Source organism: Monodelphis domestica, chromosome 5, assembly GCF_027887165.1.
Source record: "Monodelphis domestica isolate mMonDom1 chromosome 5, mMonDom1.pri, whole genome shotgun sequence".
In the NCBI taxonomy this organism is placed as follows: domain Eukaryota; kingdom Metazoa; phylum Chordata; class Mammalia; order Didelphimorphia; family Didelphidae; genus Monodelphis; species Monodelphis domestica.
This window is the reverse complement of record NC_077231.1, coordinates 194,755,705-194,772,609: the sequence shown is the minus strand read 5'-3', so window position 1 is coordinate 194,772,609 and position 16,905 is coordinate 194,755,705. Positions and strand designations below refer to the sequence as shown.

General features: G+C 36.8%; 1 pseudogene; it reads right to left on the bottom strand.

Moving 5' to 3' along the window:
• Positions 1-10,229, bottom strand: part of LOC130454730 (putative high mobility group protein B1-like 1) — a 77,483-nt pseudogene extending 67,254 nt beyond the window's left edge.
• Between the last annotated feature and the right edge of the window lie 6,676 nt (positions 10,230-16,905).

Sequence of the window (16,905 nt, the reverse complement as noted above, 5' to 3'; positions counted from 1 at the left end):
TTTTTTACATTTCAGCTAAAGCATACACTGTAGCTCAGATTTGACTTTAGAAAGCAAGGGACTGGAGAAGATAATATTATTTATTTGCATAATAAAACTTGTCTGCTCTGATTCCAATTGCTAGTGATTATGATTCAGGCAGCAAAGTGATCTCCCATCTTTAGAGGTACCTTTTTAAAGGACACCCTGATTATATACAAATCCACAAATTGAGGATGTTTGTGAGGGTCTGTCATTCTCCTTCTCCAGAGATAATCTGAGCATTTCTCTTTATTTAGCATCATCTTGACTTGTTCAAACTCCTCCATGAGGCGCCAGACCCCACTATTTCATATTATCATTTGGGCAAGGGCACTATTAAGAAAATAATGAGTTTTTACTTTGATTCATCCCCTGAATAAACCAGACTAACCACTCAATTCTTTCAGCTTTATATGTTCTCTAGACCCTCCACAGACTGAATACATTTAAATTATCTCTCTTGAAATATCCTCTGTCATTCATAAGGTAAAAAGTAAGATTCATGAACCTATAGATGAATATATCCAGTTCCAGAATCCTTTTCTATGTATTTTCTCTATGAAAATATAGAAAATTGGAAAAATATTTGGGATAAATTTGCATAATTCCTAGTCTTACCCATTTGTCTCTCTACCCATTAGTTTCATAATAAGAGTTATAATCTATATTTTAATGGCCCCTTTATTCATAACTGGAAAAGATTCAGAATTTCCTGCTGCGACCATTCTTCTGTCATACTCACCAACAGTTCACATATCATTTAAGTAAGAAGTCTGGTGGAATGCCTTCCAAAACCCAGATCAGTATGGATACTCCTGTGTAACAACCTCTCCAAACCTTGTCGACATTATTTTCAGAGACTAAAAATATCCTCCTCTGGTGATAAAACTTGTGATTTACCTCTAATCTTATCATGGTTTTGAGAGGAAATAGAGTTTTGTTTTTGTTTTTGTTTTGTTTTGTTTTGTTTTAACTCAGACCTATGCTTGCCTCTCTAGGTTGGTAGAACCTGCCAAAAGATCTACTCTAATGACAAAGGTAGTCTTTGAGAAAGGAAGCTATAGTGAGGTAGCTTGAGAAGGACAGTAATGGAAATTAGTGTCTTTATGGCTTACTTAAACCTTCTAAAGAAAAAATACTTTAAACAATTCATTTCTGCTTGGATGTTCCATTTACAAATAAAATCCAACATATATAAAAATGGGCATGTCATTCTCTAAATCTGTGCCTCCTAAGTTGCTATTTCTATCAGTGGTACCCCTTTTCACCCTACTTCTTATGCCTCTTTTTATTCATTAATGGGCTTAGTTGAAATTCTATCTTGTGAAGAAAAGTTTATTCAATTGTGGAAATTAAAAGAAAACCTTATTGCATTGTTTGAACCTAACCCTGAGTGGCTAAGAAATTGGACCCCTGGACCTGCTGTTTAGGGACTTTTAAACAAGGACCTAGAAACAAGTTATGTTGATCAGAAACACAATCAGATTCTAATGTTGATATGAGGAGTTTTCTCATAATTGTATACCTCAAGCAACCTATATGTCTTATCTGAAAACTATCCCCATACTGATTAAATGGATATTATATCCATATGCCTTTCATTGTTTACAGATATTTGAGTGGGAAGAAGAACACCTCTTCCTGTATTTAGGGAATTATACCTCTTCACTCTCTTCCCCCCTCCCAACTTGGAAAGTCTCTAATCTTTCATCCAGTTAGAAATCAAATTACCTTATATTGTATTGTCTCCCTGTAAATAATTGGATTTATTTGATTAACTGTTTTATATATGAAGTCTGTCTGCCCCTTCATTTGGGGTCCAGCCCTACACTGAGGAAGGGGCCTGTTCCCAATTTGTTAGGCAATTAGAATGCATTGCTTAATAAATCAATATGCTCAGAAGATCAAACCTTTGTTTCCTCAGTCATTTCATCTTTCATTCATTACACTAATTAATCTAATGAAGTTGCTTCCTCAGAAGTCTTTCCACCTTCATCTGTTCCCTCCAATCCATTGTTCACATTTGGTACTCAAATAGATCTTTGATTTCATTAAACCAAAATATCTTCCTTAAAGATTTGCACCTGTAACTCTCCTGTCCTAAAATCTTTAGTGGTTACTTATTGCCCATCTACTTAAGTTCAGAATTAATGGCATGACATTCAAAACCCTCCATGACCTAAAATCACCCTACCATTTCCATGTTAATATATTTGTCCACATACTCTAACCTTCCTAGTCCATTAGAGTGTAAGCTCCTAGATGGCAGAGACCTCTTGTATCCCCAGCACTTAGCAAAGTGCCTGTTCATAGCAAGTGCTTAATAAATGTTTAGTAATTGATTAAAACTCGCTTACTAGATGGACTGGGAAAGATGGCAGCATGAAAGGTTATAGCCAACTCTAGCTCTCCTACATCTCTTCCCTGAAAATATCCTTCTGCTTCCCCACTGTTAAGCCTCTGCTCAATGTGTCCTGTCCTTGCAATATCTTCTGTTTCCCCTCCATGTCTAGAATTCCTGTAAAATTCAATTCAATTACTACTTCTTAGATGAGACATTTTCTAATCTTCCCAACTCCAACCTCCCAAGTCAATAATTCAGCTTTCCTAATGAACCTTGCATCAGACTTTCCTTATGGAGTTTCTAGTGCACTTATCTAATAATGTTTCATATTTTAGTTACCTATGTTTGTGTCTTATTCCTCTTCTGTAGATTGCATGAGGTCAGAAATTATTTCTTACTTAAACTTGCCTAACCCTCCCCAACCTCCCAGAAACTAGCACAGTGTTCTGCACACAGTAGAAGTTAATAAATGTATACTGAATTCAATAAAAATATCACAAGAATTATAGGTCAGTCTTAAAAATTGGGTGATAGGCTATGAATATTTTTCAACCTGCTGGTTTTTAGCCATCTTTGCTGTGTTCTTTTTTACATCCTAGTTATCTATCAGCTTGTTCCTTTCTTTACCTATCTCTAGCAATTATCATTCCATTCTCTATTACCATTATCATACCCTGCCTACCATTTTCTTCTCTTGCTCAGCTTCAAACAGAAATGTGCAGATGCTATATTTAGAATTGAATTGAGATTCAGTTTACAAACACTTAATGAGTTTTTTTGGAAACAAAGTAGATAAAAGTGAATATTTTATAGATTGTGATATGAGTAGGATGGTAAGTCCATTGAGTTAGTTTTAATTATCCATTTATCTTGGTCAGATACTGAAAAGGTATAATGAACCAAGCCCAGAACTAACATCAGTACTGGATCAAATTTAAAAAATTGTGTAACTTCAGTGATATCAAGTTATCTGTGTCTTCATAAGCCCATATTTTTAATAGCAGTAATGTCTGCCCTTGTGACTCTAGACCCAGATAAAAAGGCTTTTCCCTCATCTTGCCAAAAACAGGTCTCACTGTCACTTCTCAACCATTTCCAAGCTATACCGATAACTTTGCTTGAACCCTACTCCTCATTCTTATCTCAGTGGATCCTAGGCTATGACCTTCCCTCCAGCTCCCTGCTGTTTTCTAGCTCCCATTTATGTCTTCCCACTCTCACCCAACTTGAAGGTAAGCTTCTTCAAGGCAGGGACTATCTTACTTACTTGGGTTTGTACTCCCATCACAAAACCTCAAATATAGTAAGAGTTTAATAAATATATTTTTATTCCTTCATTTTCATTCTTTGTGAAGTCACGGTTCTATAAATCTCTAATTTCACCAATATAAATAAGTGGGTCATCTCTTTATTTCTGCTGGCACATCCTTCCTATAACATTCTTTATGCCTCTCCATCCTCCTATAATGATCCTCATCAGTACTAAGCTGCCCACTTCCTGATCCATCCCTATGGAGAACTGCCATTCTAAAGTTCAAGAGGAGAAATTGATCCACAGTAGAGAATCTCAACATTCTATAGTTATATTACCAGTTGGTAGTAAAGTATAGATTGAAACATGTTGTTCTAAGTGATTGCTTGTGTTTTTATCCAACTTATCATGTCAGAAGTAACCTAGTATTTACTTAACCAATACCTTTCTTTAAGAGTCTTAATGCATCAATTAATTTTAAATGATATTAAATGGGTCTCTGAATTGGGGTAGGGTCAATCTCAACATTTTTATATGTAAGTAACAATATTTAGATTATTGGATATCATGAGGAAATGAGTACATTTTCAGAATTAGCAAATTATTAGTAAATATTTGAAAGCAAAAATATTTTGTGGACTCACTAGTCAAGCTGCAACTATAGCAATTGCTCTCTGAAAATTAATTATTCACTAATCATAGGACTAAGGAAAATCCCCTTGTTATTTGTGGAAATATAGATATTTTACCTAATTCATTACCAACAAAGTACAGTTGAGTTGTGGCTTTTATTGGCATTTTTTTCTTCCAGTCCTCTAGTTTTATTAGAAACAAGGCAATTTGGGAACCCAGTATAAGAATTACAATTGCAAGTTGTTAAATGCAGGATGGAGGAGATTCAATCAACAAGAATTTATGAAGCACTTATTATATGCCAGTCATTATGCTAAGTCCTGAAAATCTAAAGAAAAACTCAAAACAATCCCTGACTTTTCTTGCTTATATTACAATGAAGAGACAACCTGTACATACAAGAGTGAGTTCAAAACTATCCTATTCAAGTGTAGCTCTGATGCCAGATATCTCAACTGAATGAGAATATATATTTGGAATTAAAAAAAAAAAACTTACACCTTTGAACAAGAATAGTGTACACATAAAAAATGTTTTCAAGAAGACTGAGGAAACTTGACTCTGCCCCAGGTATCATTTATAATGTTTTTATGTGAATGGAAAAGTGAAGGAATTATAGAAATTAGAATTTATGGATTCTAGCTAATTCACTGGGAAAGAACTGTTATGGAGTAGAGAGAAGCCTCAGCTTTAGTTTTGGCCAAGTCTCCATCTAGATTCATATCTGGCCTTAGATACTCCTAGCTATTTTACCCTGGGCAAGTCACCTAACAACAATTGCCTAGAGCTTACTGCTCTTCTGCCTTAGAACCAATATTTAGTATCAATTCTAAGACAGAAGGTAAGGGATTTTCTTAAAGTCAATAATCAATCAATAAATAAAAGGAGGGTGCAGGTAGCCAGTACAGTGGATAAAATATCAGGCCTGGAATTAGGAGGACTTCAGTTCAAATCTGGCCTCAGACACTTTCTAGTTATTTAGTCATGGGCAAGTAACAACTCCAATTGCCTAGGCCTTGCTGCTCTTCTATCTTAGAACTGATACTAATGCAAAAGGTAAAGGTTTATAATAATAAAAATATTTTCTCTGTTTAAAAGTAAAAAAAAGGTTCATTCTCCTTTGACCAGATGTAGATCTGACAGCTTTGAAAGTTACAAAAGATGTTATACTTTACAGATTGACCAAAATTACAGTAAAATGATAAATGTTGGAGTGTTTGTGGCAAAATTGGGACACTGATGCACCATTCTGGAGAGCAATTTGGAAATTTGCCCAAAAGGTTCTGCATACTCTTTGATCCAGCAATACCTCTACTAGATCTATAGTCTAAAGAGATTTTTAAAGGGTTGGGCAGCTACTTGTACAAAAATATTTATAGCAGCCCTTTTATGGTCTCAAAGAATTGGAAACTGAGGGGATGTCCATGAATTGGGGAATGGCTGAGCAAATTATGGTGATGGAATACTAGTGTGCTGTAAAAAAATGAACAGGATAATTTCAAAAATAGCTGAAAATACCTACATGAACCTATTTAGAGTGAAATAAGCAGAACCAGGAGAACATTGTTCACAGTAACAGCAATATCATAAAATGATCAACTGTGAAAGACTTAGCTATTTTCAGCAATACAATGATCCAGGATAATTCTTTTTTTTTTTTTTAAACCCTTACCTTCCATCTTGTAATCAATACTGTGTATTGGCTCCAAGGCAGAAGAGTGGTATGGGCTAGGCAATGGGGGTCAAGTGACTTGCCCAGGGTCACACAGCTGGGAAGTGTCTGAGTCCAGATTTGAACCTAGGACCTCCCGTCTCTAGGCCTGGCTCTCAATCCACTGAGCTACCCAGCTGCCCCGATCCAGGATAATTCTGAAGGACTTATGACAAAGAATGCTACCTACCTCCAGAGAAAGAACTATGAGAGTCAGAATGAAGATCAAAGCATACTATTTTTCACTTTAGTGTATTTGGGTTTTTATTTGGGGGGAAGGTTGATTTTATATGAGTTTTCTCTTACTTAAGTGGCCAAATGTGGAAGTATATTTTTTAAGATAATAGATGTATAACCCAGATCAAATTGCTTACCATCTCCAGAAAGGGGAGGGAAAAGAGGGAGAGAGACGATTTGGATCATATAACTTCAGAAAGTTTAAGTGTAAAATTATTATAATATGTAATTGGTAAAATAACAAATCTTTTTAAAAAAAGATATACTTTCCATCTTCCCATCAATATCCAAGCATATTACAAAAATAGACACAACTCTATTGTTACATTAGTAACTTAAATGGTTTTCCCAGATCAGCTGGTGCATGGGGCTACATCATAAAGAACTAAGGGCAGCCTGGATTAGTGGCCTGACAAGGAGCCCATAAAAGAGATTTCACTCTGCCTAAGAAGAGTATCTTAAACACCAGAAAAAGGGGAGGGAAAGACTTAGCAATTGAAAATTGTGTATTACCACTTTACAATGTCTGCCAGATTATGTAAGTCCTGGTGGAAGGTGGTAACAGAGGCTTTTGGAGGAATGTTTTGTATCTACTGCTCTAATTATACTGTCTCAGTAAATACTCCTTCTATAAGTATTTGAAATTATCTCAAATGATAACCTACAGGTTGGGTAGAGGAAAGATTAATGGTGGCTTAAATCAATAGCATTAGAGATTTACTTCTGATCCCTCAGAGTTACCCCTAGAATCCAAAGGGTAAATGTAACTAGTCTAGATTTCCTTTCTCTTCAGGAAAGGGGAGAGGGTTGTAAGGGATAGAATTGTGAGATTTTTTTAAATAAAAAACTGGATTGGATTATTCAGGAGTAGGGTCCCCAAGAATTTTAAATTAATTCCAAAGAGATTTATTTTAACTATTTATAAAATATAGGAAAAATGAAAGTAAGAAAATCAGAGAGAGGATAGGGTAAGATATCTTTGCTACACACAAAGTATTTTGCTCTGGTCCTAGCTCAACCCAGACAGGGCTAATTAGTCCTTAGCCAGAGGGGCCTTGGCCTTGAGCCAAGGGCCTAAGGATGCAGGGAGCCTCTCTCAAGAAGGTAGGTCTCTCCTGAGGCTAGTTCCTCCAGAAAAACAAAGGAAAGGGAGTCATCCTTTCACTCACCACATGTCAGTCCAAAGGGAAGCAGTCTGAGATCTCAAGCCCGAGCTCCTCTAAAGTCAAGTCAAAGAGGAAAGATGGAAGAGAGAGCTCACAGGAAGTTCTTGACATTTTTAAAGATCGTTCCTTTTCCTCACTTCCTGTGACTTCCTTCCATTTTACATGTACCAATTACAGCTAAAGCTTTGCTTAGGACTGCCCAGGGGGCAGTCAGTCAATTCTGATTCATCACCCACTATCACACACATGGGTCACAGACCTCCCCAACTTAAGTGTGAGTGGGATGTATATGCTTCTGGTGATTAAATCTAAAAATGGGCAGGAGAGAGTTAATTTAGTCTTCACAGGGTGAAATAAACATTTAGAGATCACCTTCTAAGTGCCAGGCATTGTGCTAAGCCATATATATATATAATTTTTAATATTTAATTAATTTAATATTTTTATATTTATATATAAATAAAATTAATATTTAAGTATTAAAATAAATGTTATATATAATATTTATATATTTTAATATTTAAATAAAATATTTTAATATAATTGTAATATAGTAGTAGTCTCTCAGTAACTAAGGATGATGATTGTCTTTGTGCGGTTTCATCTGTGATGTAGATGAGTGTGCACAAAGACACTTGTGCATGAAGGAGATTAAGTGGAAAAGTCGATGGCACAGAGAGAGTCCCACTCTCTCGCCAATGGAAGCCTGGGTCCAGTGGCAAGAAAAGTCATTACACCTGGAGACTTCCTCAGCTGCATTGGATGGCCGTGTTGTCTTTTGTGCTCCAACACACCCTAAGCACTCCACAGTGCTTTGCTGCGTCGCCCTCTCAGCCGTTGAACCTTTTTATTGGTTTCTTCCATCTGTTCAGCCAAAGCAGTCTTCACATGCTGGTTGAGCAAAGCCCTGGTTCACCAGGGGTCGATGACCCAATGGCTACTGTAAACCTCAAAATTTCTCAGACTTATGAATGTTAGGGGTTTCCTCCATTGGGGAATCTTCTACTTAAAAAAATTCCCTAGCAGATGGTGAGAAATCTACTTGAGTGTGGGGGCTCCTTGCCTTGGGAATATTCCTACTCCACCCTACTTAGGACTGCTTTAGGACAGAGAGCTCCTTGAGAACAATGAAAAGTACTTTGACCCATGCTTATGGAAGGGACAGGAAGTTCTTTGAGTCATGACTGTTTTAGAATTGATACAATGGGATACTAAGTTCCTATAAAGGTGAGGCAACTTGTAAACTACTTAAACCTAAAAGGGTGATAACTTATTCAGAGGTTTTTTCTTAATGAAATGTGTCGACACACTACCCTCACAAGGTTTAGATGTCTTGTCGAAGCTGTGCCCTGGGGTGTGGCTGCTGCCGCATGCTAGCAGCTACTAGGAGCCACAAGTGAGAGCTGGGTGTCAGGTGGGGGTTAGAGGCTGGAGAGCTGCCCTAGGAGGGCATGACAAGCCCTCCATACCAGAGATACTACCCCTCCCTGAACACCCCATACACCCCATAATTGTAATATATATATATTTATTTAATATATTAATATATATTATATTTATAATATATATATATATATATGTATACATATATATATATATATATATAATTTGAGCCTAGCAGTTTTCTCCTTAGGAGGTTTATTTAACTAATTTCCACAAATATGTCCATCTCCCTTATTCTGAAAACAAACAAACATTCATTTCTTCCATCCTTGGTAACTATAGTCCTATTTCTCTTCTGCCTTTTGTAGCTAAATTCCTCAAGAAGAACATACAAATGGTGTCTCAACTTTTTCTCCTCTTACTTTCTTCTTAACCCCTTAGAATCTAGCTTCTGAGTGTATTATTCCACCAAAACCACTCTCTTCAAAGTTACTGGTGATTTCCTAACTGCCATATCCTTTGGAACTTTTCTCAGTCCTCATTGCATTGCATGCAGTCATTGACACTTTTAATCATTTTCTCCTCCCTGATACTCTTTTCTCTCAAGGTTTTCAGAACATCACTCTCTCTTGCTTTTCCTCTTATATATCCTATACTCCCTCTTTGTCTGTTTTTCTGGATTCTACTCCAAATCATTCCTTCTAACCATAGGTATCCCTCAGGATTCTATCCTGTATCTTCTCATTTTCCTCTCTACTACCTGGTTTGATGATCTCATCACCCTCTATGGATTATCAAAATGCTAATGATCCAAACATTTACCTTTCCTGCCTTAATCTTTCCCTTGACCTCTTGTCTCACATCTCTATCTGCTTTCAAACATCTTAAGTGGATGTCTAGTAGATATCTGAAATTCAATATGTTCAAAACAGAATACTTCTTCCTTCCCTGTTACTATAAAGGGCATTCTCCCATACATCTGGCTCCCAACTATGGAGTCATCTTAGATTTCTCACTATCTCTCACTCCCTTTAACCACATTGTCGCCAAGGTCTATTAATTTTACCTTAACAGCATTTCTCTAATATGTCCCACTTTTCTTCTCTGTCCCAGTCATCACTCTAGTACAAGCCCTGAACAACTCATACCTGGATTTTGCAATAATCTTCTGGTGGTGTATGCCTGCCTCAAGTCACTTCCCACTCCGATTCATCCTCTATTCAGTCACTAAAGTCATTTTCCTAAAGTTCAGGGCCAACTATGTCACTACTTTACTCTACTTTACTCCAATGGCTTCCTATTGGCTCCAAGAACCAATATAAAATTATCTCAGTCATTCAAAATCCTTTATATATAGTCAAACCCCCACCTACCTTTCCAGTCTTCTTGCACCTTATTCCCAGACAAGCTCTTTTCAAACCAATGATGCTGATCTTGTGGCTGTTCCCCAAATAAGAGGATCCTTTTCTTAGCTCCTAGCATGCTCTCTTACTGCCTCCCTGTATCTGGAATGCTCCCCCTTCTCTGCTCTGACTATTAACCTCCCTGGCTTCCTTTGAGTTCCAACTAAAATTCCATGTTCTATAGGAAACCTTCCCTAACCTCACTTAATTACAGAGATTCCATTTTTTTAAATTATTTTCTATTTATTCTGTATGTAGCTTGCTTTGTATATATTTGCTTATTGTTTCCTCAATTAGATTATAAGCTTCTTGAGGACAGAGACCTTTCGCCTTTTTTTGCATCCTCAAAACTAAAGACAAAGCCTGGCACATAGTGTATGCTTAATAATTTATTTAATTGAACAGGATTGAAATTCTGGGGTTCTCTATCCTTTCAACTTCCTTGATACTTTAGAGTTGATCTCTGGAGCATGAATACTTTACCTCAACTTATGCCTAACATGATTCTTGCATGGGTAATGTCATTAATATCATTCTGGTTCAAAGACTTTTCAAAAATCTTTTGATTGATTGAGAATCAGTCCATAATTTAGTTAAGGTATCAGAGGCAAAATGGAGTGGAGTAGTTTTCATCTGCTAAGCATATGGTGATAGGGAGGCACTTTGATTGTCTATAGAGGCATGAAAAAAAATGAAAGAACTTAAAACCTGAGCCTCCACCATCTTCTCTTGGCCTGTACTCTTGGTGAATTTCTTGCACTCTTTTGCTAATGGTATCCAATGAGAAATAATGCTTTTAAAAAGAGTCTTTAAGTCCTTTGCCCTCCAGATGCACATGAGGTCAATGAATATAGCCCTGGATTTTTTTGCCTGCCTTGGGTTTTTTTTTTTCTATTTTAGGCAAAGGGATAGGAAACTTTAACCCCTTGAATTTTGAAAGTTCAAGGAGGATTTTGGTCAAGATTGTGGTTTAAAGACAGCAACATTTCAGATCTTGGCAAACTCTTCCTCACCAAATCAAAAGCAATGCTTTGAAGGGACTGAAAACCAAATCTAACAATAGGACAAAGCTAGGGAACCCTCTTGTTGGATTCAACTTAAAAGGTAAGCCCACCCACCCCCAAAAGCCTTAATTCTAGAACATATGGGTTTAAGGGGAAGGTAGAAGGAAGGTCCCAGGAGCCCTGCCCCACCTCCAGTGCTGAGCCTCCAGTGGTGGCTGGAATCTCTGTGTGGGCAAGGGCACTAGTCTAGAGGGAGTACCTTGCTGGCACATCTGTTCCAGGCTCAGGGTGTTGAACAAAGGCAGCTTAGAGGCAGCTGGAGGAGAAGCACAGAGCAGGCAGCATAGTCAAAGCCAAAATACTCTATCTTGCCCACCCCTTTCATGAGGTTTTGGCCTCAAGGCAAAGCCAGCTTTGCAGATCAACTCCACCCCAGCTCAATCTAATCAATAGGGGAGATAAGAAGCCTTCAGAGGGAAGGGAAGCTCAAGCTCCAACACCTATCCCCCACAGACTGATCTGAGAGCATTTCTGACTAAGTTTATAGGGCAAAGACTACAACAAATTACAGGCAACAACCTTGATAATAAGGCAAGAAGTCCAGCTTCTTTTCAGCTTCTGTTGTCAGCTGGGGAAGATCTGACTAACCTGATCCATCAGCAGAACAGAGAAGAAGCCCCTTCAGGACAGAATAGCCCAAACCCACAGAACCAGCACATAATGAGAGGGGCAAGACTACAGGCAACTACAAAGTGGAAAGATGGGGAAAATATGAGAAACAACAGAGAAAGAAAAAATAAATAACAATTGACAGCTTCTATCTAGGCAATGAACAAAGAGCAAATGGAACAGAGGAGGATCAAGGAACACCAAGCAAAAACACAGAAACTCCAGTGAATTGGACACAGGCTTTGGAAGAACTCGAAATAAAATTCAAAAAACAATTAAGAGAGACTGAAGACAACTGGGAAAAGAACTTAAAAAGCAAAATAAATCATCTGGAAACAGAAAACAGTGTCTTGAAAACCAAAATTAACCAGATCGAAAATGAGGCAAAGGAGATGAAAGATCAGGAGGAGGATGACCAAAAAGCCAGGGATGAAATTTAGTATTTAAAAACTAGAATCCAACAACTAGAAGCAAATGACTTCACAAGGCAGCAGGAAGCTATACAACAAAATCAAAAGAATGAAAAAATTGAGGAAAATATGAAATAAATCATCCACAAAATGGAAGATCTAGAAAACCAGTTGAGGAAAGACAACTTAAGTATCATTGGACTACTAGAAGAGCATGATAAAAGAAAAAGCCTTGACATCATCCTACAGGAATTTATCCAAGAAAACTGCTCCAAAATTCTAGAGCAAGAGGGAAAAGTGGACATTGAAAGTATCCACAGATCACCTCCTGTACTTAATCCTCAATTGACAACACCCAGGAATGTAATAGCCAAATTCAAGAACTACCAGACCAAGGAAAAAATATTACAAGTTGATAAGAAGAAGTCATTCAGATACAATGGAACCACAGTTAGGATAACACAGGATTTGGCTGCATCTACACTGAAGGACCAAAAGGCATGGAATATGATATTCTGGAAAGCAAGGGAAATAGGTCTCCAACCAAGAATCAACTACTCAGCAAAACTGACTAGATTCTTGCAGAGGAAAGTATGGTCATTTAATAAAATCCAAGCATTCATAAAGGAAAGACCAACCAGACTTGAACAGAAAATTTGATGCCCAAAACACAGAACTCAAGAGAATCACCAAAAGGTAATTAAGAAAGGGGGAAAAATCAAAAACAAAAACATTCTTAAGGGACCCAATAAGTTAAAATCATTTGTATCCCTACAAGAAAACAAGATTTCAGTAACTTTTAAAAATTGTTAATATCACCTGGGTAGCTAGAAGAATTATACTTAGAGGGAACAGTGACAAACTGTATAGGATGAAATGCCAAGATATATATATATATGCATATATATGCATAAATATATACATATATAAAACTAGAGGTAAAAAAAAGAGTTTCAAATTGTATTAGTGGGGGGAATTACTAGGGAACCAATGTGTTACCAGATACTTGGGAAAAGTGGGAACAGATACAAGGTAGCATCACTTCTTCCTCCCCTTCCCCAGGCAGAGCTGTTGGACTATGGAGTAAAGTCTGACTAGATCCAGAGAGTAAGTGAAAATCCCCTTCAGTCTCTTCCTTTTCAGTTGATGTAATTTGTAATTCTTCCCCCCGATGTCCTGAAGATGATTGAAGCTTTAGTAAAAATCCTAAATATCCATTTATTTGAGTAAAAGGGTTGAGGTATAATGAGGGTAGAGGAAAAAAGGAAGTCCCTAACCATTTCCCCTCTACAGATAATTTAGGGGTTTGAATCAGGGAGTCTTCTTTAGGATAGGCTCTTGTTTTCCCCTAAGTGAAAAGTCTCTATCCTAATAATGTCACTGATGAATGGACATGATCTTCTGTTTCTCAGGCAAAAGGATTAAGGGATATATGTCGTCTTCACGGTAAGGTATTAGTTCCCTCTCTCTTCAAACCAAGGAGAAAAGAAACTCTAGTTTCCAAAATGCTCCTCATTTTAGCTTGGTTGGGATGTTCCATCCCATCCCCCAATGGCAGCTGGGGTTCATCTCGTCTTCTCCTGAGATAGTTTTTCAAATCCAATCTTTTCCATTCCTTTTGGTATTTCCCTCTTACACAATACTAAGAGAAATGGGAAAATAAACAAAATAGGGTAAATTTATATGTCATAAAGAAACACATGGCAGGACCGAGGGGAAAACACCAGTACACTGGAAGGGTAAAGAGGTTGGACACAGGAAATACTTAATTTTTACATGCATTGAAATTGGCTCAAAGAGGGAAGAACAATCAGATCCATTGGGGCAGAGAATTGATTTGCACCCTATAGAGAAGTAGAAGGTTAACAGATGGAATGGTGGGGAGGGAAGCAATACAAGGGAGGGAGAATGTAGGGGGTAGATTAAAAAGACCCTAAAGAAAAATAAGAGAGGAATAAGAAGGGGGGAAGTAAAATAAAGGTGGTAATTAGGGGTACTGATTAAAAACAAAACACTGGTGTAGAAGGAAATAGTGAAAGAAGAAAGGGAAGGACTAGGAATGGAAATCAAAATTTTGGGAAATACACAGCTGGTAATCATAACTGAATGTAAATGGAATTAACTCACCCATAAAATGCAAGCAAATAGCAGAGTGGATTAGAATCCAAAAATCCTGCCATATGTGGTCTACAAGAAACACACATGAGGAAGGTAAACACACACAGGGTAAAGGCAAGTGGATGGAGCAAAATCTATTGAGCATCAACTGAGAAAAAGAAGGCAAGAGTCCCAATCATGATATCTGACAAAGCCAAAGTAAAAAGGGAATAAGAGATAGGGAAAGTAATTACATTCTGATAAAAGGCAGTATAGACAATGAGGAAATATCAGTACTCAACATGTCAACTATGCCAAATGGCATAGCATCCAAATTTCTAAAGGAGAAACTAGTGGAGCTCAAGAATGAAATAGATAGAAAAACTATACTAATGGGAGACCCATACCTTCTTCTATCAGATCTAGATAAGTCAAACCAAAAAATAAATAAGAAAGAGGTAAGAGATATGAATGACATCTTAGAAAATTTAGAATTAGTAGATATGTGGAGAAAAATAAAAAGGGACAAAAAGGAATACATCTTCTTTTCAGCAGCACATGGTACATTCACAAAGATTGACCATGTATTAGGGCATAAAAACATTGCTTGCAAACAAGTGCAAAAGAGCAGAAATAATAAATGCAACCTTTTCAGATCACAATGCAATAAAAATCACAATTAGTAAGGGTTAGGGTTAATCTATCTGCCAAGACAAACACAGGAACTATATGAACACAACTACAAAACACTTTCCACACAATTAAAACTAGTTCTAAATAATTGGGAAAATATTGATTGCTCATGGGTAGGACAAGCTAACATAATAAAAAGGATAATCCTACCCAAACATTTATTTATTTAGTGCCATACCCATCAAACTACCAAAAAACTTTTTCACAGATAACAAAATTCATTTGGAAGAACAAAAGATCAAGGATATCCAGGGAAATAATGAAAAAAATGTGAAGGAAGGTGATCTCGCAGTACCACACTTCAAAATATACTATAAAGCAGTGGTCATCAAAACAATATGGTACTGGCTAAGAGACAGAAAGGAAGATCAGCTGAATAGACTTGGGGTAAGTGACCTCAGCAAGATAGTCTATAATAAACCCAAAAATGCCAACTTTGGGGACAAAAATCCACTATTTGATAAAAACTGCTGGGACAATTGGAAGACAGTATGGGAGAGATTGGATTTGGATCAACATCTCACAACCTATGCGAAAATAAACTCATAATGGGTGAATGATTTGAATATTAAGAAGGAAACTATAAGTAAATTAGGTGAATAGTATACCCACCAGATCTTTGGAAAAGCAAAGATTTTAAGACTAAGAAAGAGTTAGAAAAATTACAAACTGTAAAAAAAATAATTTTGATTACATTAATTTAAAAAAGTTTTGTATAAACAAAAAAATTGCAACCAAAATTAGAAGGGAAGCAACAAATTAGAAAGAAATCTTCACATAAAACCTCTGACAAAGGTCTAATTATTCAAATTTATAAAGAGCTAAATCAATTGTACAAAAAACCAGTCCATTCCCCAATTGATAAATGGACAAGGGACATGAATATGCAATTTTCCAATAAAGAAATCAAAATTTTTTAATAAGCACATGAAAAAGTGCTCTAAATCTCTTATAATCAGAGAAATGCAAATCAAAACAACTCTGAGATACCACCTCATACTTCATACCTAGCAGATTGGCTAACATGACAACAAAAGAAAATAACAAATGTCGGAAGGGGTGTGGCAAAATTGGGACATTAATGCATTGCTGGTGGAGTTGTGAAATGATCCAACCATTCTGGAGGGTAATTTTAGTGCCAAAGAGTGCTAAAAGACTGTCTGCCATTTGATCCAGCCATAGCACTGCTGGGTTTGTTCCCCAAAGAGATAATAAGGAAAAAGACTTGTGTAAGAATATTCATAGCTGTGATCTTTGTGGTGGCAAAAAATTGGAAAATGATGGGATGCCCTCCAATTGGGGAATGGATGAACAAATTGTGGTAAATGTTGGTGATAGAATACTATTTTACCCAAAGGAATAATGAACTGGAGAAATTCCATGTGAACTGGAACAACCTCCAGGAATTAATGCAGAGTAAACGAAATAGAACCAGGAGAACATTATATACAGAGACTGATACACTGTGGTACAATTGAATGTAATGGACTTTTCCATTAGTAGCAGTGCAGTGACCCAGAACAATTCAGAGGGATCTATGAGAAAAAACACTATCCATATTCAAAGGAAAAACTGTGGGAGTAGAAACACAAAAGAAAAACAACTGCTTGATTACATGGGTTGAGGGGATATGGCTGGGGATGTAGACTCTAAATGATCACCCTAGTGCAAACATCAACAACATGGAAATCGGTTTTGATCAAGGACACATGTGATACCCAGTGGAATTGTGTGTCAGCTATGGGAAGGGGTAGGGGTAGGAGAGGGAAAGAATATGATTCTTGTAACTAAGAAAAATGTTCTAAATTGACTAACTAAAATTTTCAAAAAAAAAAAGAAAGAAAGTTCAGGAGATCTATGTCCTACCATCTGATTATTGATA